At 43.7% G+C, this 25,424-nt stretch overlaps 1 long non-coding RNA gene across 1 annotated transcript in view; it reads left to right on the top strand.

The window, feature by feature from the left end:
• Positions 1 to 12,299: 12,299 nt before the first annotated feature.
• Positions 12,300 to 25,424, top strand: part of LOC308058787 — a 48,782-nt gene continuing 35,657 nt past the window's right edge. The window contains exon 1 of the long non-coding RNA XR_013925965.1: positions 12,300 to 24,700. This is a non-coding gene — a long non-coding RNA (uncharacterized lncRNA). The remainder of the gene's footprint in view (positions 24,701 to 25,424) is intronic.

The raw sequence follows: 25,424 nt of genomic DNA on the forward strand, positions 1-25,424 counted from the left end.
ATGTCGGACATCTGCTGCAAAACCCAACAGAAAGCCCCTCAGAGCCTGCTGCTTTGTTAGCAATAATTGCACCATGGCACTTTGTTGCAGCATGCTTCTCACAGCGTCCTGTAACCTGAACGCACCTCCTTGGGCTTCATGGGATGCCAGACAAAAAAGAATAATTTGAGCATGTCTCAGATCTCAGCTTGCTTTAGTACCCACCAGTGTTTTAAACCTGCAATCAAAAGAATCAGATTTAACATGAGCCCAGACAGATATTGCACCAACAACTGCTTTTTTAAACTTCCCAGGATCTTCCTTGATGACCTCTGCATGAATTTGAGGAAAAGCTCTTGGCAGGTTAAGAAAATTGAACCTCAGTATCACTTTGAGCCTCAAAGGATCCCCTGCTTTAGGATGCAGGTGAACTGGTACAAACTGCGGCAGGCAGTTATCCTGATGTGGAAACACATTCCCCAGCATAAGTGCATCCCCACAAATACATGTTTTCTCCGTATATGAATGTGGAGGAGTCTTGGTCCAAACTGCCCGGCTGCGTGGGTGCAAAGCTTTGAATGAGGGACAGAAGGCACATGCCCCTTCATTGCTCCCAGTTTTCCTTATTTCTGATGATCTTCTGCACTTGCCAGTTTTGCAGCATCACAGAGCCCCGCAGGCTGGTACAACTTGCTTAGAACGCATTGCAGCTGCTATTGCATTTGCATTTTAAGTCCAGCCCAGTGCACTCAGGTCTTGGCTTTAGCACTTTGTCAGGTGGGTTCTGTTCACGAAATCTGTGTGTTGGGGCACTTGTCACCCTGTTCAGGTTGTGTGCGGGAGCTGGCAGAGTAATGCAGGCATTTACCCTGTCATTTTTTATTTCACTCAAAATGTGTTTTCAATCCTTATCTATTCTGTGTCCATGAGCATTTTAAATGATTGAGTGGATGTGGATGTGCTCTGGTATTAGTTCCGGCCTTGTTATCTGCCTCAGATTTTGCTGGGAACAGCTGAGACAGAGCTCTCAGAACCCCTGTTTCAAGCCATGCCAGAAACATATAAAATAATAATAATAAATAATAAAATAATAATTACAATAATACAAATAATAGAATGCCATAACTACAAATACTGTAAATAATATCAATAATATAAACAGTATATAGCTATAAATATTATACTATAAATAATTAATATATAGTATGGACAGAGTCTGACCATTTCTCTGATGCTTCTGACATGTCGGCACACAAGCACTTACCATATGGGAACAGAGCTGGATAAAGTTGCAGTTTAAACAATTAAGTCTTCATTTCTTAAATCTTCCTGTTCTGTTTCTTCCTAGCAGGATGATCCTCCCATTCCCTCTGTCAATCCTCAAGCCATTTTCCTGATGAACAGGGCCGTGCTCATCACAAAAGGGAATGGGAGCAACACCCTTGACCAAAACTGGCACAGCCCAGATTCTCCATAGGGCATCAAGTGCTCACCAGGTCCATCAGCTCCACCACTTGAGGAGCCAGCCCAGGCAGATTAAGCAAATGTGAACCATGAATAAGTTAAAAAAAACATATTGTTTAGAATAAATAAGAAAATACAGAAAAATAAATGAATAAATGAATAAAATGCAGAGGGCGACATTATTCGTGGAGTTCCTGGTGGCTGAGGTGGTGGCCGCCCACACCTGACCTGTCCAGGTCTGCAGCAGACTGAGGCAGAGGGCTGGAAGCAAAGGGGGCTTTGTGGGCCCGTGGGTGTCCGTGGGAGCAAGGCCCCCGATGGGGCCAGCAGTAGCCAGCAGAGGGCAATGCCCTTATGTCTTTTACAAGTGCTTAAAAGGCTGGAGGATTTCTTGCTCCCGGGCGCAGGGGGTGGACGGTGAAGAGAGAAAGGCTGCTGGGACATGCCCTGACCAGCCCCAGCAAAGAGATCTTCCCAGGCCAGGCTCTAGTTCCCCGTCTCTCCATGGCCAGGACCATGCAGCGAAGCCCAGCTCTCAGCGAAGGCAGCTGCCCCCATCCCCTACCCCTTTCATGTTGGCACCGTGTGTTTATTGCAGTGCACGTTATGGTGCCTTCTTTGCGTGGCTGCCTGTCCTGCACATTAGCTGGTTTGTTATGATCCCGGTAAGAAAGGTGCTCAAACTCTGTGAAGTATCATTTAAAATGCTATTTATTAGGCCTAATGGTATAAAGAAAAAGAGAATAGTATAGATAACCTAACACCTCTTTAGATGCTGGGGACCTTAAGTTGTGCAGCTCCAAACTGGCCTCCCATCAGGCACAGCACGATGTGCACGCCCTGTCTGTAGAAAGGGTTACCCCATTCTGGTCATTCAAGCTATTACAGGGTTTTCTTACAAGAAAACAACCTTGTTATCATTTCTGCCATCCAACAGACAGGCCGTTCACGTGAGAACTTGTTGCTGTACTGTCAGAGTAAGGCAAGGCCATGCAGGTGGCATAATCTGGTATGGAGCGGGAGCTGCCTGCGGGATCCTCCGCTGCAATGACCCGGCTGAGTCTGTCCTGCACTGAGGGATATGTGCAGCAAGGCACAGCCCTGGAGCCATCTGGTATGTCTGGATCACCCACTCTTCCCGCTGGGATCAATACAGGTGCTGTCTCCCCTCTCCCCGGTCTCAGGACTAGTCGTCATGTTGGTGCTTGGGTTTACCCTGCAGATTCAGAAATAGACAGCTGAAAAATAAGCCTAGGAAAAATCAAAGCATTAAAAAATGTTTTAATCTTTTTTTTTTTTTTCCCCTCCCACAACAAAGGGCATTATATTTCCCTGGTATGCTGGTCCCAGTTTTTAAATAACTGTTTTTCCTCCTGACAAAGCAGCAATGCTATCAGTCTGAAAGATACTCCCTTCATTTTTATTTCACATTTCTGCCAATAATCATATTTGTACCTATATTTAGGTCTATGTCTCTATCCACGAAAGACAAGAAAACAATTCTGGCATGAATGTACTTTTTCACATGCCAAATCTCCATTTGCTTGAATAAAATTCCCTCTCCAGACATTTGTCTACCCATCCACCCAACTACTGATCCATCCACACAAGCAGAAAACCCCCTAAAAATATTTGCAGAAAAAAAACCAAAAAGGAGTACAGTTGCAGCTGTAATAAACTGTAGATAGTAGAGAATCCTATTTTTAGATTTTTTTTGACAGGCCTTTCCTCTCTGATTTATGCTGTATTGCCAGTATATTTATGATGGGACGACTATATGAAGAGGACACACACCTAGTTGTTGGCTGAGCAGTTTTTAAAAATTCAGTTTGTTTTAGTGCTGCTGTTCACCTTTTGAAATATTAGGAAAGAGTCAGAAAAGATAACTTGGAGGGAAATTCTGCTGAAATCTTTCATCTGGTGTGTTTTTTCAAGCAGGTATATTAAATAACAGGAAGAGAGTTCTGCTTTCCAGCAGAAGTCATGTAGATAAGAAACCTAAATGGTTTAAGATGAAGTTTTGATCATGGATAAAAGAGTAATCTTTTCACTGCTCTTACAGCTCAGGGGCTGCAACCAAAAAAGGCTGAACTTTCCCCAGGAAGCCTATTCCAGTTTCACACTTGTATAGCTGGGACCTTAATTCAGTATATGGGGAAGACATATAGACTGTTTTTCAAAGTCCTTCTTTCCATGAAGCTGGTGGCTGTGTCTTCCCTTCTTTAGTGGTGCTGAGCCCAGGGTTTGGAAGGGAGGTGGCTCTGTCCATCAGTCTTCCATTGCTGCTGAAGTTTGTTGAGTTATTAAACATTGCTATTGAATTTTTATCCTAGCCCAAGCTTGTAACAATGAAGAAGAAACTGCAGACCAAGTGAGGGAAAAGAGTGTCTCAACAGTAAAATCCATCTCTCAGAGTTCCTCAGGATGTGTGCCACAAGGATAAACGTGGTGCTAGCAAATGGTGGAGGGAAGAGGTCTGCATTAATTCTGCTCAGGTGGATTATCTGGTTAAATCTTCCAGGTGCAACTTCTGTGCTCCTTTAGGAGTCAGAAGTATATGTGGGAGAGATTACACAATATTAAGTCTGACAAATGAGTGTATCTGAGGAAAAACATTTAAATAAGACTTTGCACATTTACTGCTTCATGTGGTTTTGGCACTACAGGCCAGTAAATCTTTTTGTGAAGACATTATAAGTAAATATTTTCTTTTCACTTGATCCACATTTCCATTCACTTGACTGGTTGTGTATTTGCAATAAAATATGGGATACCCCAAGAACACTTAAACAGTGCCAAATAAATGATGTTGGTATAAAACTGTCCATTTTTTTGCAGCAACCTTCACCATCTTCCCTGCCTTCCTGCATGCCTCATGATTTCTTAGCCGCACCTCCCCCAAGAGCATGACCAAAATTCAATGGCATTACACTCCCTACCCCTCACCAGGCCTTTGCTCCTTTAGCTTCTCCTTGGGCTTGATGGGTTTTGCCCAGCAACCTCCCTGCTCTCCCAGCTGCTTTCCAGCTCTTTCATGCAACACTGAAAGACTCTTTCTCTTTCGGTGGTCTCTGCTTCTCCCTTGGGTTCAGCAGGAAGGGTGCAATAAAACAGCAAGTGAGGGAGCTTGCTGGGGGAATTTCCTCCTTCATCAGCTCCTCTGAAGCCTCTGCTAGGATTGGTCAGGCCAAACGCAGAAGCATTTGCAGTATAAGCCCCCACAAAGAGGATCTTCCACCTTGTTTAGGTAGACCTGACATCATAGGGACCAGCCTTACTAAAACCAGCATGGGACACGCCAAAATACAATCCTGAGTTTGTGCTGCTCCCTTGTCCTAACAGTGGACTCAGGAGATTTTCTGTGATTTATTCCTTATAAACCAATGCCATTGAGTTATTGATATCTCCATTATAAGGAAGTGTTTAGATTCCCTCATGGCTCTGATACCATCATTAATTTAGACGTCACTTCATGTGCTGCATGACAGCTGTGAGCATCACTTCTGCTAGTCCCCAAGGGTTATGCCTGCCCTGGGCTGCTCTGTCTTGAGTGTCCTCATTACTTGAGGGAGGGTAGCTCATCTGTTGAAGCTCTAGCACCACACAGATATAAGTCAGCAGAAAGGAAAGCACACAAAGAAGGAAAGCAGAAAAACCCATAGGTGATTAAACTTTAGTGTCTTTGGTTTTGACATTAAGACTCTAGCAGACTTCAATACATGTGCCTTATGTTGCCACTGGAAATGTGTGTTAAAGTCTGTGGGCAAAATAATCCTACAGTGTACTGCAAGTTATTCTCTAAATTGGAGAAATGAGTTAGTTGGGATATAAAAATGGAACATGGTGAGCTAACACAAGGGAAGTCAATTCCCTGGCAGTTCCCAGCATTTCCAGGGCAATTTAGGGTATGCACATTGCAGAACCCAGCTGTGGGGAGAAAACAGACATCTTACCTTTGGTACCATGCCTTTCAGCTTCCAATAACAATGATGAACTCTAGCTAAAGCAGTTGTTTGCAAATTTATGATCAATCAAGGTTATTGGGTCTTGGCCTTAGGTCAGCAGGTCTCTAAAGGGTCGTTAATCTCTATGAAACACTCCGCATCTCTTTTTTTGCTGTTTAAATGATGAGTAACTGTGAATTACAAGAGAGTCATTGCCATATATCAAGTGGTTCAAGGTTGGTAAATCTGAAATAAATTAACAGTGGTAAACCGAGCTCTAATTAGAAGTTTGTTCCCATTTACCTGTACTTTGCTGTTTCTGTTGTAGAGCTGGTTGTCGGGCTGTACTGAAAGCTAATGTGAAATTAAGCTTCCGATGCTTTTCAGAAAGAGTTAAAAAGAGATACTGGAAAATACAATACACAATTATCTTCTGCAATGCAGTTTATTAAACAAGGTCTCTAGCCTCTTGTATCCGAGATACACTTTATATTGGCAGCATGAGCCTTGGAGGAGGGGTGAGGCATAAAAATAGGGTGAAAATAATGAAAGAGAGAGCATACTTTACGTAGTTCATATCTGCAGAAAAAAAAAAAAAAAAAAGAAGAGAAAACATGAAAAGAAACAGTCTCCTCTGGAGACATTCAAAACCTGCCTGGACGTGACCCTGTGCAACCTGCCCAAGGTGAACCTGCTTCAGCAGGGTATTGGACTAGATGATCTCCAGAGGTCCCTTCCAACCCTGACCGTTCTGTGATTCTGTGTGAAGCAGTTTTTAATAGATTATGCACTCTCAGGAGCAAATAAAACTGTTCTGAGAATTCCTAACTTTATGTTAAATTGGCCACAATGGCCAAAGTGATATTTATAATATAATTTAAAGGAGAGAAAAGAACCAATGAGAAAGGGAGGCTGCTGTGCACCAAAAGTATTATTTACTAAAATGAAAGTGCAATACACCTCTCAGGAAAAAGCTAAGGCATTATTTTATATGTAAAGTGCTTATGGCCCTAAACTGATACCCAATTTCCCAACAATGGGTGTAAAAATCTGCCCAAACCACCCCTCTGCAGGGCAGCATTTCCCTATGCAGGTTTGTTAGACTGGACGCAATTTTGCAACTAAGATACCACTGACCTCTGCTGGGAGGAACCAGAGGAATTAGGCACGTTCAGCTTTTGTTGTGGGTCCTGTGCTGGTCAGATGTGGTGGAGATTCCTCTGGCAGGAACAGACATGTGTATATATGTGCATGTGTGTACACAAAAAATATACATGCACAATTATGTGCAGCAGCATGCACATTCCCTCCCTGCTGTCGCTGCAGTTTCCCAGGAGACAAAACAGTAAAATCCATCCCAGTACTTATAAAAATAAATCTACTTTGCAGTGAGGAAGACTTAAACCTCCTAAAGGGAAGCATCTCTACTAGTTTTCTGCAGGATATAACATCATACATATGTAAAAGTATGAGATTCAGGGATCTTTGGGCTTCTAAGAGCTGAAGGTGAGGATGGGGTCCTAAAGAGCTGGCTTGTAACTGATGTGACTGAAAAGCAAAGGTGTTTGTGATGACTGGCACATCTTCCAGGCGGCTCCTACTGAACACACTGCAAACCCACTGAGCACGAGCAAAAGAGTTTCAGATAATTAAAGGTTTAGATTGGCAATGCACAAAATACGTGGGGAAGAGAGACAGATTGTGCACATAGAAGAGCTCAAAGAAGTAGCATAGAAAAATCCTCATCTTTCCCATTTGAGCATGGCTAGCACTGAATCACTTTGCCAGTAAAGAAAGAAGACCTTTCTCTTCATGTAGGCATCTCCCATCAGTGGCTCAGAGAACACAAGCTGGGAACAGTCCATTGGGGAAAGTATTTAGATGGGAAGAGTCAGACCTTATAAGCTGAATTAATTTGTTCACATATGAGTGGCATGAAATTACTGTAGAGCAGAAAACAGATCAGATGACTCTGCAATGGAGTAGCAAAGGACATTCAAGATACCATATGATATTTTGCTCAATGGTAGCTCAGGTTGAAAGTAGTACTGACCATACAATTAACAGCCACACAGAATAGGACTGTGTCTGAGGTCTGCTTTGTCCATGAAACAAAGTCAGTTTATGATGGAGCAACAAATCATTCAGATTGAACAAAAAATATAGACCAGCAGGATTTATTCCCTTACTGAAATATTCTAGCAGCACTCCAGCTATCAATCTACTACAGGAATTTATTGTCACAAGGACAGAAAATGAATCAGGTGTTAAGACTGGAGACAGAAATTAAAAGACTGATCTTGATTATTTTAAAAAAGAAATGACAAGATTTAATGAGACAAGATTTAGTGTGGTTGAAGGAGAGAAGAGTCCAGATTACAAGACAGAGAGAAGAAAATGGAGTTGTCCACAATGATAGATGATGCAGAAAAGGCCAAAGGGAAAAGATCTGCGTTTCATCTTAAAGACTTTGCATTGGGATGGCGGCTGGACATGCAAAAACAAATGTCAAAGGAATTAAATGCAAAGTTGAAAAGGAGTTGAGCTGGGTTTGACGCTTGGCCAGAGAAACAGTATCTGAAACTCTGGAAGAAGGTACAGTTGCCATTAGAGAATATACAAGAAGAGAAAACCGGGAAATGAGAGAAGAAATCAGAAGGCAGGAAAAATCTGTAAAGGAAGGGAGGATGCAGCCGTTAAAGGAGGAGAGGAAGAAGCCCTGTGGCTTTTTCTGTTCTAGCCATTCAGATGATCTGGGAATGTCTCCACCTAAGATGTTTCTTAAGTATAGAGGGAAGCTGTTAGAAACAGAGGACGCCAACAAGAAAGGGCCAGAGTTAAATAAATAAATAAATAAACTAATACATAAAAAACAAGCTGGCTGGACTGAACCTCCTGTACCTCAAAGTGCAGCAGGAGTTAGTCCCATTTTTAGACAGCAAATGAAGAAAGCACCAGCTGGGAAGCATTACTGATCAGCCATGGAGGTACATTCTGCACTACCTAAAAATTCCATGTGACCTTCAGCCGCATCCTCATGCAAGGCTGTTTGGCACTCTCCAGCGGGGAGGTGGCAGAAAAGACAACTGTGGCAAGTCCCACGTAAGAAAGGAAAACCAAATCCTTGGTGCTGTACAGTGAGAAAAGGCAGCGGGCTACTTCTGCTTCCTTCAGCCTGTATGGGTTTGTCTAACGCAGCTCAGCCTTTGACAAGAACCAGCTGTGGGCTGTCGCCTTGTCTGTCCCAGCTGCAAAGGCCATCCAGCTGCTGTAAGCCTTCCACTTCCACCTCTCGGTGGGTGACATGGGTCTCCACTCAGGCAGCAGGACAGGGTCTTTCTCCCAGTTGTCTCATCTAAACACAAACTACACTTCAACATCTTTGTATATTTTTGGTTATTTTTTCATTTATCTGAGGGAAAAGACACTCACTTTAACCCTCCCACTGCTGCAAATTCCTACATTATACTTCGGCTCACCCTTTCTGACTCTGAAGGACTTTTAGACATGGTCAAGGAGGCAGTTAAGGGCAAGACTGTCCTGTGCAGGCCAGACTATTGTACTCTTTCCCCCATGTATATTTTTGTCATACCCCATATTAAAGACATCCTTAGAGAGCTTTGCATGGCCACGGTGGCCCGACTCAGTGCAAACGCCTGGGGACTTCTAAGACCTGAGGAGTCCCCTGAACAAGACGGGAATGGATTTGCTATGTGAGCTTGGCAGAGCCATAACTCAGCCATACAGAAAGTCACTGAAGGAAAGATATTTTGCCAAGAACAGGTGCACATAAATATCTCCCACTAGACTTTGACTGTGCTAAAATACTGAACCAAACCCTCCTGTTGGGTGGTAATTGTGGAGCAACATAACTAGCACAAAGTATCAGCACCAAAATTTTAGCACAAAGTACTGGGATCACAATTTCAGCAGAAAGCCTGATGCTTATGAGTATGAAACTTGATATTACTGTACAGGCAACATTATGCTTATTAATAACAGGTACTGAGAGTTAGCAGGGGAGGAAGACAGGACTAGTGTGGCAAAAATTATTTTAGATATGTTTATTTGGTCACCTGGAATAAAGTAAGGGTAAAAACGATAGGAGCTTTGTACAGGCAGAGCAGGGTAGGTTGCACACATCAATATTAAAGCAATTACCTATACAGATGTAATATCAGTGATTTGTTACAGTGACTGAAATACAAAATGTGACTATATATTGCTATTATGTGCTCATCTTCTCAAATGACATGGGAAGGATCCTGGATGGTCAAATGCCAAAACCCTCTGTTCACTCTTTGTCTTAGGAGGTAATGGCTCAATTTGCCAATCCAGTTTGGTGGATTTTAATTTGGGAAGGATGTAATAAAAGTAGTAAAAGAATAAAAAGTACTTGATTGAGCATCTTCTGGGTTGAATTGAGGCCCTGCTGATATTGATTAAACTGTACTGAAAACTGGCAGAAGTTGCAAATTTCTTTGTGATTTAAATATCTGGGGGGGATCCAGATGCACTTTAGATTCCTCTGCCTAAGTGTTGCCCTGCTGGCAGGCTCGTTACCTGGTGTGCAGTGCCAATTCACATACCAAGTCGAGGTATTTCTACTCCTTTATTCTAGTTTGCACAAAGTAGGGAGCTGGGAGGTAACCCACAAACGCCTAGCTCCCCAACTGTCAAAACTTTACGCTATATATACAGTTTAGCATACAGAGACATCATCCTTCATTGGTTACAAATCACCTAATTCCTTCATTACTTAGTACTCAGTTTCCTATTTGTCAATTATTCTCCTGCTTCTCATGTTAATTAGTTTGCACGCTCAGTCTCAACTTCTTTTTGGGTCTGGGGGATTTCTTGAGTCAGTGGCCAATGAGTCCAGTGGTCGAGATCTCCCCCTGCCAGACTCACCTTTCCCCTAGCTTTTGCTGAGCTTATTCCTCATGGTGGGCTTCCAGTCAGCTCACCTATCTTGTGGGGGTGCTTCCTTTTGAAGTGGCTCTTTTGGACAAAGGACTTATCAGTGCTTAACAAAGTGCTTGGCAGGATATACAAAATTACTTACAACAACTCACTTGTTTCAAATACACAAATTTACTTATATCTTGAATTAACTATTAATAACTCATTTGTTTCAATTGTCCTAAAGTAAAACTTTTAACAATAGATTTGATTTTAATTCCCTTAACCATTTGATGTCATAGGTGCCTATGCTACCAGATCCAGCCACGTGCAGGAGTCACCTGGTGCCACCTGAGATGCCCTGTGCTCCCACGACACTTTGTCAGAGCTGGCAGATATGACAGTAATAACAGTAGACCCATGCCTGGTAAGCCAGGGAGGATATCTTGCACCATTTAAAACAGCACCAAGCTGACACCACAAATAACTCCATAGGGATGCTTGGACAAATGAAACACAGTTCCGTGTCAGCACAGCCAGAGAGGCCTAATGAGTCACTGAGTTGACCAGTTGTGAGAAGGGGGTCTCTGCTAGCATCCGTCATGCCTGGTGCCATTCGGGATGAGCTTGGGTATCCCAAGACTTATTGTCATGTCTATTAGCCCCACAGCGACGTTGAAAGACCTCTAAGTGGCACTAGACCCCTACGTATGGGTGACTAAATTGACCCTTGTATCACCACTGTTGGAAATGTAGACCTCATTGACATGGAGACACCCTTGCCTGGTTGTATTAATGATCTGCATTCTACCCAAGCTGTTTGTGAGAGGAGGAGAGCACTGAGCATGTGTGCACCTGTTAAGAAAGGGGGCTTCCTGCACCCTGAGATCTGGCAACCCCACATGGCAGCTCTATGACCAGGCAGGTGAGCACCATCAGGCTTGTTTAGGAATGGGTTCATGCCTAGGAGACTTTTCTCCTGCCACTGAAAAGTCTCTGGCAGGCCAGGTTTGTCCCATGCCTGCCTTAGACATGGTAGTTTGGAGATGGCTGTGCAATAAGAAGTGAAATAAATGCTTGTAGGAAAACTTTTGTCTACAACTTTTTCCTAGGCATCTCAGACTTCCTTAGCTCAGTCCATGTGGCCGGTAGGTGCCCAGGGAAATGGCTGGCTGCAGCTGGAGTGCCCAGCCGTGCCTGTTTCATGGCTTGCTCTGCTGTGTTCTTTCCCTCCCTTGTGACTGGCAGTGCACTTCCCTGCTGTAAGGAGGTAGCGTGCACTTGTGTATGGACATTTACATGAGTTCACTCAGCACCTAGAAAATCCTAATATACAAGAAAGGTTTGCAGCAGCTTTTCAGCTTGGGTGCCACTTCATCTGCCAGGTGTGGTGTGATCTGGAGCTGTGAGCTCCTTCACATATAGCAATTTTTCAAGTTAATGAACACGTTGAATTATCAAGTACCCTTTTCATAGCAGGTGAAGAACTTAGCTGGGTATAAGTATCCATAGAAAAAGCTTAGCTGAGCACATTTGGACATTTTGGGTTTTTTGATGCCTAGTTCACTTGTTTTATGCAACCAAGATGTTTCCTTGGGAGGTTAGTGCTTCTTAATCCGGTTTTATAAATTTAATTTGGAAGTCTCCGTTAATTCTACTGCCAGGGCATGTATACATGTGTACACAGGTGTGGCAAAAGAAAAAAGAGAAAGAAATAGCCATGAGGCTAACATACAAACATTTCTAAGAACCAGGGAATTCTCCTTTGAAGAGGATCTTATTGATTACTCCCTCTGTTTAGACCACAAACAAATTATTCTCTTGAATTCTTGAGGTTTGGTCCTTGGAAGGTGGGCAGGTCTTTGCAAGATGGAACATACAGAGACATGCTGAATGGCTGAGGCATATTGAGATGTGTGTGACTCCAACCATACACCACAAATGAAAAAAAACCAAAACAACCAACAACCACATTTTGAACTGTCACTTATGAGACCTTAGTTCTGTGTGTGTATATGCTGGGGAGCAAGGGGAGGATTTGAGACCTTACCACACTACCTCTATGGAGAAACTCCTTCCAGGCTTCCTCCACCCACCAAATCCAGTGGCATCCCAAATAAGCAGGAACACATCCTGACTTTCCACCCAATTAGTTTTTTACCAGGTAGTCGCTTTTCCTTGTACTCTGGGGAAACAAGAAGTTTTATAATAGGAAGAAACACTGATTCTCTGTTTTCCCCGTGGCATCTACAGATTCCTGTACCCCTGCTGCTGTTCCCAGTGCAAAAATCCCACACCCTTCTGTCTCCCTTACTATACAGCGTGTTGATGGTCTAGCTGGCAACACAAGTGACTGCTCAGCCTCTGCTGCAGCCTTTTGCTCCATGGGGCAGTGAATCTGGGTGTCTCTCATCTCCCCGACACCATTATAAAACATACATGCGTTTAATATAAAGACCTATTTCTTAAAATCTTCATCCCCTGTTGCCAAATGTGGTCAAAAGTGGCTTTCACATTCAGAAGTTATTGCAGGGAAATGACAGGCTGCTGACAGGCGGATGATATGGTCCTTTAACTTTGTTTTCACAGTGAAGCAGAGTAAAAATACACATGATGGTAAGCACGTACTGGGCTGATACTGCTGGGTAGAAACAGAGGTGTTGGTAGTACAGTCAGAGCAGAAAAAAAATTAGCCCAAAGAAGCTGCTGGGGGATCCCATCAATAAGTCTCTTGGGTCCTCTGCTTGGATCATCTCTGGAAGTTCCTGGGATGCAGTTACCAGCTGCAGCAGGTGCTCAGATGCCTCCTTCAGCCCGCTGCACCCTCCGTTAGCTGGGTTCAAACACTGGATCATCTTTTAAACGAGGTTCCAGCTGGGGAGTACCCATGAGTATCCTCAAAATCCTTAGACTGTGAGCAGGTAACAAGAGTCACCTATGAGCAGCTGAGGATTTGTCCTTCAACTCTGTTTCCTAACATGCTCATCCTGGTCCTCTCTCCTCCAGGGTAGTATTCTGTGGGTAATGGGATTTATCTGTGATAACCAGTAATACATTGCCTTATACATTTAAGCTGTATGTCTTCCTTGCAGAGTGTCTTAGCATATGACTGAAAGCACCAGAACAAAATGACCCCAGAAGGGACAGTAACAGTGCATTTCTCCTCCCCATTCACTCAATTTTCTGATGAAGATTCTTTATTCACATGGGTGCTTTTCCAGCTATTGGCCTATTAAGAAATACATCACTAATAAGTTGAAAAGTATGTTTTCTCCCTCCAGAAACATGTCAGCAGCTCCCACGTTGGCTCCACCGGGCAATGGCTGACACAGCTAACCCTAGTTTCCCCCGCAGGCAAGGTCACGCTATATCCCTTGCAACGAGTTGCTACTTAATGCAGTAAATCACATTAAATGGTGTCTCGCTTCCCTGTGCAGCCTCTTTCCCTTGTGCCTGACTCCCCCATCCAGTCCAGTTCCGCTGCTGCTGTTTTGGGAGCTCTGAGATAGCAGTGAATGGCCCCCAAAGGCAGCCGAGGGACCTCAGCTGTGGACACATCCCAGCTTATTGGGGTTTTCCAGTGCCTGGGTTCCTCTTTCTGCTGTCAGTGGGGAGCTCTGGAGATTTGTGCTGCTCTTTGTGGCCAGAGTCCTGTGGACTCTGCATCTTGCCTCTGCTGCAAATCCTGAAAGGCTAGGACAGGGCACAGGGAATTAATTTCTTTATATACACACATATGTATATGTGTATAGATATATAAAAGAAGTAAAAGAAAGCCATGTCAGGCTAAGGTGTTGTCCTGTAAGTGGAAGGTCACATTATTGATGCCTCTGGCAACCAGTTCTGCTGAAGGATGGATTTTGCTCATTTCCATGTAAGGCAAAAAGGCCATGCACAAGCAGACAGGGTTTCTTAGAAATAAAGCCTGAACATAAAGGTCCCTCAGGATTCAGCTGCTGGTTACTGTGGAGGCTGCTTGACAAAACAGACCAGCAAGGTCTCTGGCCTCACAGCCTTCCAGGAGTTTATCTTCTTGGAAATGCAAGCAGGCAACATGGAAACCCAGGCTCTTCAGGATCCCCACAGCACCCTCGCCTAGATATTTTGGGTCCAAACCTCATGGCACCTGGTAGTCCTTGGATTAGGCTGCTGGGGTCAGCTCTGAATGTTTTTGCTGGATAATACCACACCATCTCACCTTGCTTCTGCTGCACGGGACCATTTTTACAGGGTGTGCCTGGACAGAGTCCCTGTTCACTGAGAACTTATCTGGGACAATTTTCTAAAAGAAGCAGCTTATAAATCCAAGCTAACACATGCTGATGCTGTGTCACAGGAAACTATGACACTCATCCTCCATAGTCATCCTGAAAGACCTGCCTCCTCAAATGTGGCCTGAGTTTTGAGTCGTTTCTGTGCATTTCAGCTCTTTTTATCTTTCTGGGTGCATTGACATTTCCAAGTCTTGTGCTGTGCAAGGACTCTGATTGACAGCAACTACCTCTCTTCTTGTCCTTCCTCTGGAGTGCTGGGGACTGGAAATGCAAGAGCTCAGACCTCCACTCTCATATGTCACTGTGCATCAGCATCATCCAATCACCATGGAATTGCTCTAACATAGTGAGAGCTGCAAGAGCTCGGCAGAACCTCTTGACAGGACTCATAGATATTTTTAATTGTTTAAGAGCATCACTTTAACAGCCTTAAATCAGTCAGCACTGGCACAGGACTGTATTTGTCCTCAAGTCCCAGAGGGCTCTTTCTGCATATTAATGTGTAGTTTGAGTGTATGCTATTTGCTGGTGCAGTCTATTTTTAGCAAGAAGATAGGCTGTTTTGTGTTGGCTCAGAAAGGTGAAAGTTTATCATTTAAAGAGCTTGGTGATCTGTACCTAGGGATTTACTTGTATGAGTTTGCTTGTCAGCTGCTGTGTGATGGCTGCATTTGAAAAACTTGCATTGCTTCATTGAAAAATCTATTCAGCAACACCGAACTGCATGCAGTGGTTATTAGTATGAAGTCTATCTAAATGTCTAAGTGATGGAGCAGGATTTGCTTCATTTTTATTCATAATTCTGCAAGTCTGCTCACATTTTGTATTCAGTTCTACCTATAGAAATCTGAAGCAGTCATTGACCTCTGTGGAGCTACGCTGAGTTTATACATTGGTGCAACAAGGCACCAACAAAAGACCAAAAAATTATTCATACTCTCCAGGCTCTACTTCCAGCTGAAATCCTCCAAACACTGATAAAACCCTTTTCACCACACTTGCAGATTAAGAATGGGAATATTACTGTTACAGCTGCTGTTTTAGGTAATGCAGTTGTTCACAGTGCTTGTTGCATTTTATTTATGGGGGTGTTGAAACACTCTAAGTTTAAGTGAGTGGCTTAAGGTCACACAATGGAGAAGTGTCAGAGTTTTCTCAGTGCAGAATAGTGATGAGTATAGTCCAAAGTAGGCTGCCAGTGCGCCAGGACAGCTTCATCTCTCCTTACTTTAATATCCATTGTAACCAGTACCTCAACTCAAACCTTTCCCAGACGCCACAGATCTACCTCTGTGTCAGTAAAGAGAACAGTTCAGGGTCTCTTGTTTCACTCTGAGACCAAGTAGTCCCCATGCTTAAACTCTCTTCCTCTTTGCTCCTATTTGAGCAAACCCTTTTGGACTAGTGTCTCAGACTCTCTTGCCCTCTCTACCCCTCTAACATGCAACCCTTTCCCATTATGTAAGTGCTGAGTTATATCGGGTTTATGTAGCAGCCATAGTGAGACTGACATATATTAAGCTTCTCTATACAGCTTCTCTAACTGCACCATGCATCGTCCTCTCTGTCACTGAATGGCTTTCCTTCTTGGACTTCATCAGTAAGATTTTCTTTCTGTCTCCCTTTATGTCTCTCTTACGTCCCTTTTCTTTTCTTTTGTTCATACTTTTCTGTATCGCCCATTGTTTCTTTTTTTCCCTACTTCTCATTTCCATGCCTATGTATGGCATATGGAAGATATGCTTTCCTTCCCTTTGCTCATCGAGGCCAGGTCCTGACCCTCGGCTCTCCCATGCTGCCAGCAGTCACAGCGAGGAACCAGGGTCTGCCCGGCCAACTCCTCACACTTCCTCTCCTGGGACAGGCCATTCATGCAGCCTCTAACACCCATTTCTCATCTGGCAAGACTGTGGAATGCCAAAGAGAGCTGTCCCAGGGAAAAGTCCAGGCCTGGTATCACAAGCTGGCTCATGCTATGGTAAGTTATTCCTCTAAAAAGTTTCTGTTTCTGTTTTCTTTCCTAGTTCCCCCTCTCCTCACCACTGTTTTTTCCTGTCTTGAATGTTCTTCTCTTCCATTGTCCCCTGCTTCTCTGTCTTCACACCGTTTATTTTGTGCACATGCTGGTACAGCAGATGGGAAAGTCCCCCCTCAACATTGTTGATCATGCTGGTCTTCCCACAAAGCCAGTCCCTGCCAGCTAATTTATAGACCTGTTGCTGCTTGAACTTATTTCAGGCTCCTTAAGTTGGTGTGATGGCATCCACATCCTCTGATGTCACTTGCAAGAAAAAGCCTTGGTATTTCCCTCAAGCTGGGGAACACTTACTGATCAGCTCTTGGTCAGTACCACTACTTAAGAAGGAGAAAAAGAGATGTAGGTAGGGGGAGCTAGTGAAAAACTAAGTCATTTATCCTTCTCTGAAGAAAGGTCACAGCAAGTAGTGCTGGAGGAAGGAGCTAGAAGCTGGAGAGAGCTGTACTGTGGGTTCTCCAGAATCAGACCTGAAACTCACCCTGTTTTACCTTATTATTGAAAATCTTATCGCTAAAAGTAGGCACATGGTAAAAAAAATAAAGCAAAGAACTCCTGCATCATGTCAAAAAGCCTGTGGGAAGTGGAAATCAGAAGCAACTTCAGTACTGCAAAACATGAGACCACATACTCTTTTGAGTATCTCCACATTGCTAGATAAAAGAAGTCTGGGCCAAACCCAGAATCTGATTATCTGCTTCTCTGCAAGCCTGTTATTTCACTCCCAACGGCATTTTGGAGGGCTCCAGCTGGTTCTCTCCAGGGCACTTCTACATGATAGTGGATGTGAGCTGGTCCAGGCTGCTTGGCCTCATCTTTATCCAGCAGCATAGGCATTGCCATAAAGCCTCATGACAAAAAGCAGACACATGACCCTCCTCTGGTGGAAAAAAATAAAAGAAAGGGTGAATAGAAGTATCCTAGCTAACCACAGGGCAAATATGAGCCCCGGGAGCACCATGTAACCATGAAAAAATCCAGTGTTGTTTGGAGATTTATCAGTTCTGTAATTTATCATTCTTCCCAGTAAAGGCAGAACTTGCCATTGTTGATTTTTGTTTCACTTGAGCTGAAACAGAATGTACAGTCCTGAACATGCACGTACAGCAAGATGCACTCAGCCTCAAATGGGTGCAGGGAAGAATGACCAGGGTGATCAGGAAACTGGAGACACTGTGCCAAGAGTATGTGATGTGTTTAACCTCACAAAAAAAACCCCAAATAAAAATGTTTCCCCTCGATAATGTATCTTGGCAGATAACCTTCAGATGGGGAAAACCAGCTACGCAAAGCACAGGGGAGTGTCAACACATGAATGAAGCACCCATGACTACATGTAGAGTGGAAACTGGAAAACTGATTCTTGCCATCAAAGCACCATCATGTGGGAAAAGACTGTCAAACCAATATTTTCCTGTAGTAGTCTAGCTGCTTTTCAGGTGCCTCTGATCAGTTTGCTTACATGGACATACGGTGATGTTGTTAGCAACAGAACAGCACCATTTCCCAGCAGATCTCTTCCGGTGCTGTGTCCCTGTGGTATTCATGAGCAAGAACCGAGAGACTGAAGTTGGGATTTGTTTTGCCCAAGTGTAGCTATACATAAGAAAAAAGGACTGAGCTGCCATTAATGTCAACAGGGGCAACTCATACATCCCCTACATTAGGGTGGGACAAAGCAGCACTGGGAAATACCTATCTCTTTCTGCTAATTATGTAGGGAATAGAGAGGGACATGCCCAGATTTCTTCATCTCCCTTGCAGGCATCTGAAGCCCAGTGAATCCCACTGGTTTCTCTGGTCATCCCACAGTAAGCCAGTACCCCCTTCACAAGGTGTAGTCAGAGCAAAGAGTTGGGTCGGACTCATTGATCTTAAAGGTCTTTTCCAACGTAAATGATTCTGTGATGCCATGATTATGAGCTGGTTTAGACAAGGGCTCTGCAAAGAAACTATTGCTAAAGTCACCCATCTGCAATCACCACTGCTCCATGGCACAACAAAGCAGGGTCTGCCTGTGGGCTGACCTGACAGAACAGAAAGAGTTCATGCATCACGGTGCTTCCAGAAGAAATTTTCTGAATTACAGCCAAATGGAGACAGCACTGCTGATTTTCCCTTAGCTTAACAGGAAACCACCAGCAACCATAAATATTGGAAATACAGACAACTCTTGAGCCTTCCTCTTGCAGGATGGCTCACGGAGCAGGTGGAGACATCTTGACTGACACTAGTGCCGACCTAATATCTGTCCCTTGCAGCCGGTGTTTGCACAGGAAACCTGCGCCAGCTGACAGCACCGGGGAGGCTCGGCTGGCCGAGCAGCAGCCACGGGGCTGCAGACAGCGCAGGGCAGGCAGCAAACCTGTGGATGGGTGGAGGAAGGAGGAATCAACCTCGACAAGGACAGAGCAAAATCCACTTGGAGGGAGAGACCTGATGTGAAGCAGTTCTTGCAACGAGGCACATTGGAGAAATGTCAAGGAACTGGAGCTGGTTTCTTGCAACGCAGATCTGAGGGAAATTATTTCTGCCTCATTACGTGCTATATTTTATGGGAGGAAATGATATCATGTTTAATGTGCTGAATGTTTTCTTAAAATATACTGGGGCTTTCTTCACTGCCCTCCTGCTTGGGACAGAGGTCTCCAGCCAAGGTTAGCCAAGATGAATCTTCTGTGCTGGAGTTTTGTACCAGACCATAGACAGATGTACTTGGGATGCTTTAAATGTACATCCTCACTATGTGACCTCGTTATATTTCTCTGAACTTTGCACTGCTATGATTTCTATCAGTGTGGTTTGTAAGATGGAAATCCCTGTTGTTTAAGGTAGCGTCTTGCTGCTTGCTACACAGTCCTGGTTCAAACTTTGGACTTTGCCTCCACACCCATCCCATACAGGTTTATTTTACACTACAGCACAGTACAGAAATACTGAGGTCTAAATAATTACTAATTTTAATTAATCTTACTTAGGCCAGGAAAGCATCTGGCCTCACCAAGACATAGCTCCACGCACATGAATGTGACCTTCTGATAGTTAGTCTTCATACTCAGTTCTCCCCCTACTCAGATTTACTTTTTTACCTGTCTCTTCCCATAGAAATTAAGATAATTATTAACATCCTTTTTGCTGTTGCCTGGTTTGGGGCACTTAACTAAATACCCTGCTTGGACTTTGAAAATATAGCATCAGTGCAGTTTGCATCGTATATTTTTCCACATTTGCTAGAGGCAGCTGGGCAATCCCACAGTGCATGAGCAGAAGTCCCCAGAGCAGCAGAACAATCTGACTGTGTTCTATTACAATCTCCACTTATGGCACATCTTTTCTGAAACAATAAAATTTGATTGCTTCTTATACATTTGCGTATGGGAAGAAGATATAATACTGTCTTCTACTGGAGGAAGATTATATAGGCCTTCAAATCAATTTCAATTTCTTATGAGTCTTCAATATAATTTTATTTCATATTTATTTTTGAGTATCACATTTTCATCACTTCATTCTACTTTAAAAATTGGAATTCTCCTGATGCCTTCCACAATGATAAATTAGTTGTAATTGGGAACATTGCCTTTGATGGGAAAGAGTGGGTTTAGGTTAAAAGTCCTAAATATTTCAACAGAATCCCTTTACTTTCTTTGGTGTGGTATTGAAAGGTTTGAAATTTTGCTAGATCTCTTTCTTCTTGTCATACAAATGGAAGTGCTCAGGAACCCAGCCAGGGTGCATCACTCTGCAATGGAGCTTGCATAGAATTCTCAAAACCTGATGTTCAGCCTTGCTGCTTCTGCACTCTTTGTTTACGCATGCTGGTAATGCACGTGCTGAACACCGGCATTTTAATTTGGGGAAGCAACACGTCCACATTTGGGAATGATGCTTCATGACAGCTTTCTGCTTTCTTCTGGAGCACCCAATAGCACATTTAATCTGATTGACAGCAGATCTGACGTTTTTTCTTCAGTGCTGTAGCCTCTTGGAAGGACCTATGGATCTCACCGGTCTGCACACCATAGGGCAAGAAACATTGTTTTACTATACCAGCATCAGGCCAAAAATATGTTCTTAATTTCACGGCTGTCAGCAGAGATTTTTGAATTTTTTTCCATATGGTTTTCATGTGTGTGAAAAATAGACAGCTTGTCAACTTCTTAAAAAAGACAGCGTGTCAAAGGTTTTACCTATCACTTCAGGCCAAAGTGGGAGTCCTGATGAAACTGGAAGTAGAAATTTTATTAAAGATAAGCAAAATTTAGCAAGATGTAGGACAAGATGTTTTGGAGTTTGTTTTTGTGTTTTCCCCCAGTGAGCAACTGGTTTCACCAGAGCAGGTACAAATTTTGATACAACACTTGGGGACTAAGTTTCGCTTTCTTAATAATTCAGACTGACATTGCAATTTCATTGTGAAGTAAGATTGGCTGTCTAGTCCTGAATGTGTTCTTTTTTAAAATCCATTACTGAGATATTAATGGAATAGGGTTATATAAGACATTAGTTTTGAGAAGTTTGGCACTGATTACCAAATATATATTCACTGACTTTGAAAATTAAGATCTATGGTCATGTATATAGATATATAAACATATAAAAATAAATGAATAAATAAATGTGAGAGTGTGTATGTGTCTGCATATGTATGTATATACACACACATATAGGCACACGCTTTTTCTTGATGCACTACATGACTGAAACCCCTCTTAATTATTATGGCTAAGGTATTTTAATTTTCTGCTGCTGCCTTTAAGTACTGGATGCTAAATATAAAATCTAAGATTAATAAATGTGTACTGAGAAATTAGGAATTGGGATGGGCACTCTGAAGGTAAATACATTCTAGCACCATTACAAGCCAGAAATTGAACATCTTGAAATGTAATGAATATGAAACATGAAGAACGTTCTTGTCTATGAGGCATGGTCCAAGTGACTGGGACGTACTCCTTTGTGACTTCTGAGGCTTCTTCCTGGTATACTAGTCCTGAAATAGAGCTGTTGCCATGACTATCTATTCTTGGTTGAGATTTCATAAGTTCATTGCTTTTTGCTGATTTCTGAGAAAGTCTTTGGCATTATTCCCCTTACTGTTTGTTTCTCTTTGCCCCATGACCCTGGTTCCCTATGAAACTGGCAGTTGTGTGCACTTTGAAGTCAGTGTTAGTCATGCCTGGCTTAAAATCTTCCCTCTGGTTCTCCAACCATTGGTCTGTCAAGGTAAGAAAGTTGGCACATGCCTGTTTGGGTGGGGAGTGGCACAGGGAAGATAAGCAGATGTCAGGGGGTCCTTGGCCCCACAAGCTGCCCAGGAGGTGCAATGACTGCCATCCTTGCCCGTTATCTTCTGACCAGATACAAACCCTCTGTCAACATGTGTCCAAAGCCATGTCTTCCAATGGGCCCTGTCATTAGATGGGGAATAAACTGTAGGAGTGGAAACAAGGTGTACTAGCCCAAGAGAGGACATAGGTAAGGGGGCATTTTGGTCTGGGAGCTCCTGTTTATGGGTAGTTTTCTCTACATCAATCTTACTGGTTTGGTTGAATGAGTAGCTGTTTGTGCAGTCTTGCTTTAGAAGAAGACTTGAGAGGGCACAATTGCCTAAGAGCTTTCATGAAGAGATCCTGTGTTTTTTAAAGGCGCTTACTGCTGGGGAAAAAGTCTTACTTAGGGAGTAGTGTTTGGAAAGGCTTGTTTAGATGCTGTCTGTCCTTGTATCAGCACGCTGGTGGCCTTAATGTCAGCACAGTTGGTGATGGGCTAGGAGGAGCATCCACCCAGGGGCATTTGAAGTGCTGCCTTAGCTTTAGGCCATGGGAGAGCTCTGTGGTAGGTGGCTTTGAGGGACTGCTTTTTGCTCATGGCTTTGGAGAAGCCCAAGATAATTTTGGGGGAGACAACAATAACGCTTTTTTGCTCTTGCCAGTGTAAAGTGGATTACTGGAATTGGTGTCTGAGGAAACTCCAGCATTGCCACATATATCCCGTCCCATAGCACAACCCAAGGAAGACATTCTTCTCCCCATTGCCAGGCTGCCCATGTCACACCCTTATGTGTGGCTGAGCTTTGATGATTTTGAGTCAGATCTGCAGGACCCCTCCAGAAAGACAGGGCATGCAAGTTTTAGATCAGGTGGTCAGAAAATAGGAGGAGGCACTACAGCCCACGTCAGCAGACCTTGAGCTCATCTTGCTCCTTTCAAACTTGTAGATAGATTCTCCCTGTGAGAGCACAGGCTGCTATTTGAGTTGTGATGACCCTGAAAGTAAAATAAGAAGAAAGTAAAATAAGAGACCCTGGAGAAGGTGGACACCAGCCTCTCTGTCTTTGAGCATTGCCTTGAATGTCCCATTCCTCTAAGAATGAAGCAACATGTTCTCCTATGCCACCCCCAACTGGGCCATCTGCCCATCCACTCTTGCACTTCCCAGGGCAACTTCCACCTACACAGCCCAACTAGCTCAAGCGTAAATTACTACCTGAGCGCAATCAGAAATTTGAAGGGAAAGGAAGTGGGAAGAGATCAACATCAACTTGTACCTGGTACTAACAACTCAGTAAAGTAGTATGCCCAGACACACCACTTGGGTGTGCTCCCTTTGTCATGCACGTTGGTGGCCTGCTGGAGCATGTCCTTCCCACCTGGTCTCTGCATTCGGTTTTCCTTTCCGTGGCAACCAGGACACAAAGGTGTGGGAAGGGCTGATGCACAGGCTGGGTTTGTGCTGGCATGGAGTCAGGTGTAGCTGGAGTGTGTGCCCAGGGAACAGGACGGTCCACGAACATGCATGCTCCTACCCAGGCCCACAGACTGCCCAAGTGACTACGCACCTGTGAAAGGCTCATGTAGCAGCACTGAGCTGTGTCCTCTCCACACCGCCTCCACTTCTGGAGGATGTAGGTGTGCCTGTGCTGCTGCTAGCAGCTTTATAAAGGGAATTGTCCTTTACAAGTCTTCTTTCAGGTCAGTGAAATTCAAAATTAAGAAAGAAAAAAAATAAAATGAAAAGCCCATCTGAGAGCACTGTACATACTCACATTCCTGACGTGGGTTTATATTTTCTCTTTTAGTGGTGAGGGACCACCAGAAGAGACTGCTCCAGCTGCAGTAATAAAGGCCTTCAGAAGACATATGATGGCTCTTGAGCTGGATTATTTTTCTCATTCTTCCTACATTGTTTGTCCGTGTAGTTGACAAGAAAAAATAAAGCTAACTTGCAGCATACGAGCAGTATCTCAGCAATGAGCAAAGCACCCTTAAACATCCTGAAATTTTTGAGAGACTAGTTGCAAGGAGAAACCAAGCTTAAGAAGGGATTTCTCTGCTGTGGAGGGCTTTCTGGGATGGACCTCAGAAGAAGCCTGGAGCTGGCCTGGCCAGAGATGGTCAGACTCCCTGCCTTCAGAACTGAAAGCTGGCAATAATGTAAGAAAAATCTACACAGAGTGCAGATCCCCTCTTCAGGGATTTCCTTCCCCAAAATTCTGTAAGTCATGAAACACAGCTCCATTTTGAGTGAATCACCCCAGTTGCATCTACCACAGCTGCTCAGAAGAAGACATAATATCATCCAACAGTTAACATGCTCAACATCTCGACGTCTGGAAATGCAGACAGCAAACATGACAAGCAAACCTGCCAGCCCCTCCTCTGAGTATTCAAGCCCTACATAGGGTGATATTAGTGGTGGACCAAGATTCAGAGCTTTATTTCTCAGCTTCAGAAATAAAGGCTCAAACTTTGCTCCTGTGAGCAGGAATCTGACTTGAGTGACCAGGCTTTGGCCATCATATTAGACAGCCTTATCCTTTCAGCTGTAAAATCAAAAGGAGGAGAATTGGTGGTAGAAATCTGGCCAGTTTTTCTGAAAGGAGAGAAGGGAATCTGGGACAAAGGAAGCTATTTAATTCCTTTGACCTCCTTAAGCTGTTGACTGGTAGATGAACAGATGTAACTATCTAACATCAGCTGCATGTAATTAAATATATTGCTTGTCTTTGCAGATGTCCAGAAAGATTCCTGTATATACACAGCACAACTGTGTGAGAGGTACAGGACTGCATAGCCGCAGGGGGACAGTCACATCATCTGGTAGGTCACAGTTGGTGGTGGCTGGAAAGCTGAAGTGTCTCAAACAATATTGAACTTCTCCCAGAGTATCTGCGCTTGCTCTTCATTTACACTGCCTTTTAAACAGGCATTTGCAAGGGCTCTTTCTGAGAAAAGACTTTGTTCATTGTCTGGGTACCTGGTTGTAAAGTGATTATGCCTTAAAATGTAGTGCTCTGAGCTCCCCTGCAAATCAGTTCTGTGCCCACCCGCCTGCAACGAGGGGCTGCCCAAAGCCTCCCGATGGGGGGTGTGCCCAAAGCCTCCCACACTTAAATACTGACCTGGGAAGAGGAGAGCTCCTCAGGTGAGCATGGAGGGAGCAAACAGCTCAGCGGTGTGTGAGCTGGCTGCAAGGGTGCTCTGCTGCATGTAGGCATATTCCAGGGCAGAACTTGGCTGGGTAAGTGATTGCATATAACCAGCACTTATGCATGCAATAAAGGATCTCACTTGGGGTCTGTGCCTTCATATGCCCCAAATGGCACCTGAATAGGTATATGAAGAAAAAGAGAAAAGGGAAAAAAACCCAAACAAAACAGTGGCATAGTCCAGCTGAACCAGAGAAGGTGGGTATGTGAAGATGCATATGTGAGCGCTCTCATCACCACTGCAGTGTGGTAGGTGAATGGATGAGAATCATGGGTCAATTATTAATATGGGAACAGAAAAATCATAAGGATGTTTGGACTGAAACAGCTGAAAT

Source organism: Falco punctatus (assembly GCF_963210335.1).
Source record: "Falco punctatus genome assembly, chromosome: 2".
Lineage (NCBI taxonomy): Eukaryota > Metazoa > Chordata > Aves > Falconiformes > Falconidae > Falco > Falco punctatus.